This window comes from Vigna unguiculata, unplaced genomic scaffold (genome assembly GCF_004118075.2).
Source record: "Vigna unguiculata cultivar IT97K-499-35 unplaced genomic scaffold, ASM411807v1 contig_25, whole genome shotgun sequence".
NCBI classification, from domain to species: Eukaryota; Viridiplantae; Streptophyta; class Magnoliopsida; order Fabales; family Fabaceae; genus Vigna; species Vigna unguiculata.
The window spans coordinates 63,336-68,823 of record NW_021010952.1 but is presented as its reverse complement, the minus strand read 5'-3'; the positions used below and the strand labels follow the sequence as shown (position 1 = coordinate 68,823).

At 37.2% G+C, this 5,488-nt stretch overlaps 1 pseudogene; it reads right to left on the bottom strand.

Moving 5' to 3' along the window:
- Positions 1-417: 417 nt before the first annotated feature.
- On the bottom strand, positions 418-4,758 carry LOC114171413 (annotated as a pseudogene).
- Positions 4,759-5,488: the final 730 nt, after the last annotated feature.

Sequence of the window (5,488 nt, the reverse complement as noted above, 5' to 3'; positions counted from 1 at the left end):
TTAGGGTTACAAAAAGACCATTAATTGTCATTATATCCCACTAGTGCTAATAATAAACCAATCAAGCTAATAATTGTCCACTACCTAATGGCTAATTATAACTGAAATTGGGGCAGCCAAAAAGTCATCCAAAATTATTCAGCAAGGTCTTCTTAGTCTTCCAAGGCTGGTTCTTAAGATTTCAAATGGGCCTTTATTTAAATAAAAGAAACTGCATTAATCTGGCGCGTTAGTCCTCTTCCATTTGGGCCACGATGCAATTTACAACTTTTGTCTTTTCTCCTTCAAACTTGGGCTTGTACTCAAATAATATTGACAACACTTGTTGTAGAGCTTCTTTTGCTTTCTTTGCTCTAGACCTTGTCATAGGTCCTCCAAGTTCTTCAAGTGGATCCTTGTCTTTGCTCATTGTCACACCTCCATCATTCTCTCCCTCTTGAGAAGGATTTGTCCTCAAATCAGATTCTCCCTCTACATCAAAAAGGGATAAGTCAGACACATTGAATGTGGAACTAACATTATACTCACCAGGCAGATCAATTTTGTAAGCATTGTCATTTATTCTTTCAAGCACTTGGAATGGACCATTTCCCCTTGGTTGAAGCTTTGATTTTCTTTGTTCTGGAAACCTTTCCTTTCTCATGTGCACCCAAACCCAATCTCCAGGTTGGAAGACAACCTTCTTTCTACCTTTGTTAGCTTGCGTTGCATAGCTTTCGTTTTTCTTTTCAATTTGACCCCTTACTTGCTCATGTAACTTCTTCACATAGTCAGCTTTAGCCTGTGCTTCTTTATGCTTAAACATGGAAATGTTAGGCATAGGTAGCAAATCAAGAGGAGTTAAAGGGTTAAATCCATATACAATCTCAAAAGGTGAATAATTAGGTGTGCTATGGATAGCCCTATTATAAGCAAACTCAACATGAGGCAAACATGCTTCCCAAGACTTAAGATTTTTCTTTATAACAGTCCTAAGTAATGTGCCTAAAGTTCTATTGACTACCTCAGTTTGACCATCAGTTTGTGGGTGACAAGTAGTAGAAAATAACAATTTAGTACCAATCTTACCCCACAAGGTCCTCCAAAAGTGACTAAGGAATTTTGTATCCCTATCACTCACAATGCTCCTTGGTAGTCCATGAAGTCTTACTATTTCCTTGAAAAACAAGTCAGCCACATGACAAGCATCATCCACCTTCTTGCAAGGTATGAAGTGTGCCATTTTAGAAAATCTGTCAACAACAACAAAGACAGAATCCTTTCCATTCTTTGTTTTAGGCAGCCCCATAACAAAGTCCATTGAAATATCAGTCCAAGGATATTCAGGAACAGGTAAAGGAGTATATAATCCATGAGGCTTCACCTTAGATTTAGCTTTTTTACACACAATGCAGTGATCACAAAACTTATGTACATCACGTTTCATATGAGGCCAAAAGAAGTGCTCTTGCAAAATTTCCAAAGTCTTTTGAACCCCAAAATGACCCATCAAACCTCCTTCATGTGATTCAGTCACAAGCAACTCTCTAATGGAACACTTAGGCACACACAATTTATTTGATTTAAACAAGAATCCATTATGCCTATAGTAACCATTTTCAGAAAACTTTTCACATGCAGCATATATTTCAGCAAAATTTGCATCATTCTTGTACATGTCTTTCAAAGATTCAAGACCAAACAATTTAGTTTCAAGCATAGAAAGCAATGCATGCCTCCTAGAAAGTGCATCAGCCACTATATTTCCTTTTCCCTTTTTATACTTGATTACGTACGGAAATTGCTCCAAAAACTCTACCCATTTAGCATGTCTCTAATTAAGCTTACCTTGTCCTTTCAAGTATTTCAAGGACTCATGATCACTGTGAATGACAAATTCTTTGGGTAACACATAGTGTTGCCAAGTCTTTAAAGCTTTAACCAAAGCATACAATTCCTTATCATAAGTAGAATAGTTAAGGGCAGCCCCACTTAACTTTTCACTAAAATAAGCAATGGGATGTCCATCTTGCAACAAAACAGCCCCAATACCCACATTTGATGCATCACACTCAATTTCAAAAGATTTTGCAAAATTAGGCATGGCAAGAATAGGTGCATTAGTTAGCTTATGCTTGAGGGAAGCAAAGGCCTCCTCTTGTTTCTCTCCCCATTTAAAACCCACATTCTTTTTAACAATTTCATTTAGAGGTGCAGCCAGGGTACTAAAATCCTTAACAAATCTCTTGTAAAAACTTGCTAAACCATGAAAACCCCTCACCTTACTGACAGTCTTAGGTGTAGGCCATTCTTGGATGGCCTTGACCTTTTCTGCATCAACTTGTACACCTTTAGCACTCACAACAAAACCCAAAAACACCACATGATCAGAATAAAAGATGCATTTTTCCAAATTGGCATACAATTTTTCTTTTCTAAGAACAACCAAAACAGATTGCAAATGCTCAACATGCAACTCAAGACTGGTGCTATAGATCAGAATATCATCAAAGTACACCACAACAAATTTACCAATAAACTCTCTTAAAACATGGTTCATTAACCGCATAAAAGTACTAGGTGCATTTGTCAAACCAAAGGGCATAACCAACCACTCATACAATCCATATTTAGTTTTAAAAGCAGTTTTCCATTCATCACCTTTTCTAATCCTAATCTGATTATAGCCACTTTTAAGATCAATTTTAGAAAACACACATGCACCATAAAGTTCATCAAGAAGATCATCTAACCTTGGAATTGGATGCCTATACTTGATGGTGATGTTGTTTATTGCTCTACAATCAGAACACATCCTCCATGAGCCATCCTTTTTGGGCACCAAAATCACAGGTACAACACATGGACTCATGCTATCCCTCACCCAACCTTTACTCATGAGTTCAGTAACTTGTTTTTCAATCTCTTTGGTCTCTTGTGGGTTGCTCCTATAAGCTGGCCTATTGGGCAAAGCAGCTCCCAGAATGAGATCAATGTGATGCTCAATTCCTCTCAAAGGTGGCAAACCATCAGAGACACTTGCTGGAAACACATCTTTATAATCCTGCAAAAGGGACTCAATACTAGAGGGCAATTCAAATTTGCCAAATTGGTCAGAATTTGAAATTTGATTTTGACAAAACAATAAGTAGAGGGGCTGTATTGCGCAAAGCACCCTCCTTACCTCTCTTTCTCTTGCTAAATAAACTTGCTTACCCTCAAATGTTTCATTTTCTCTCATTTTCCTGTCAAGTGTTTCACTCTTTTTCTTTTTCCTTTCAAATGTTTCACTCTTTCTCTCATTTGCTAACTTTTCTCTCATTTTTATTTGATCCTCACACACCTCTTTAGGAGACAAGGGTTTGAGGACCACTTTTTTATCTTGATACATGAAAGAGATTTGTTAGTGAAACCATCATGAATGGCTTTAATGTCATACTGCCACACGGTCTTCCCAAAAGAATATGGCTAGCCTCCATGGGAACCACATCACATAAGATCTATCTTCATATTCCAATGGAGAACTTCAGCTTGCTGTTTCACTTGGACTTCTTCTCCTTCACTAAGCCATTGAAGTTTGTATGGCCTAGGATGTGGTTTAGTGTCCATGTTCATTTTTGACACTAATCTTGAACTCACCACATTGGTACAACTTCCTCCATCAATGATTACCAAACATACATTACCATTAACTGAACATCTTGTATGAAAAATATTCTCCCTTTGAGATGCATCCTCGGCCTTGACTTGACTTCCCAGCATCCTTCTAATCATGTATAACTCTCCTACATTAGGTTTCAACTCGCCATCACTCTCTTTTACCTCTCCATCATCATCAGAATCGCTTGTGTACTCCCCATTATCCTTAAGAAGAACGGTCTTCTTTGTAGGACACTCATAGGCATAATGTCCCATGCCCAAACATTTAAAACATTTCACTTCTCTAGTCCTCTTTGGTGGATGTTAAGGTTTCTTTTGAACAATTTTTCCTTCATTAGAAAGCACTGAATTGCTAGAGGAGGCAACACCTTCTTTCTTTACTCTATCTTTCCAGTTTGAAGAATTGAAATTGGTAGAACTCTTTCTTGTTGTACTTTTTCTTTTAATTTGTTGTTCTACCTGTATGGCTTTATGCAATAGATCCTCCATCTCCACAAACTCCTGCAACTCAACAACATCTCTAATATCATGATTTAATCCATTAAGGAAACGTGCCATAGTTACCTCAGGATCTTCTTCAATTTTGTCTTGGATGATAAGAATCTCCATCTCCTTATAATACTCATCCACTCCCTTGCTTCCTTGAGAAAGTCTTTGTAGTTTCAATTTTAAGTCCCTATGAAAGCTACAAGGTACATACCGCTTCCTCATGACCCTTTTCATCTCACCCCAAGTGTCCACCAAAGGCTCCTCATCTCTAATCCTCTATCTTTGCAACTTGTTCCACCAAATTAAAGCATAATCAAAAAATTCAGTTGCTGCAAGCCTTACCTTTTGCTCCTCACTATAATTATTGCAAGAAAATACATGCTCAATTTTGAGCTCCCACTCCAAGTAAGCTTCAGGATCATTCCTCCCCTTGAAAGGTGGCACATTCAACCTTACTCCTTCTATTCTCCCTTCATTCCTTTGTGGCCCTCCTCCTCCTCCTCTTGGTGGGGTTCTATTCTCTAGTTGGTCCAACCTATCATGAAACTCATCTTGTTGTTGCTTCATCAACCTCTCCAAATGTTGAGATAATGCAGCAATTTGCATCTGAATATCATTCCTTTCTGCCATGATTAACTAACAGATCAAGGTAACAAGAACAAAATATATATATATGGTGTTTGAAAATTTTCTCACCCACTCAAGTGTTTGCACTCACAGATTGGCTTTTACTAAAAATAAAACACTCTTGCCTTTTACCACTCAAATTCTCCTTGGTTTCTTAGGCAATTCAAGAGATTATGGCCATAACAAAGAACAATTCTCCAATATGTGCAGCGAAACGCTTGTAAGTAGACAAAGAAAGGTTAACAAAGAAAAAAAGAAGGCGAAGAAAAGTAGGTAAAAAGAAGGAAATCAGCAACAATCCTTCAATAACACCAATATATTACCTTATAAAAATTGTTACAAGGCATGAATCATTCGGCCCATTTTTTTTCACAGTTTCAGTACAATTACGAATTGCTGTAACTATTTTCTTTTTTTAATTTTTAGAAGGGCCTAACTTTTGCAATGATTCAGCACAAACATAAATAATACAAGTAATAAGGTAATGAATTGGTAAAATAAGAAAGAAGGAAGGATGTTACCAATTTGACGTTCAAACCCTTAAACCGAAGCTTTGAATACCAAATGATATGAATCTCATTGCACAAGGGCTAATTTAGGATTTTTTTTCTTTTAGGGTTAGAACCAGTTATGACCACGAGATGTTTTGTGGGCAGAATTAGATATTCTTTTGAAAATTGGGTGAAGAAGAAAGTAATAAGGGGTGAATCTAAAAGTGGAAGGAAAGAATCGC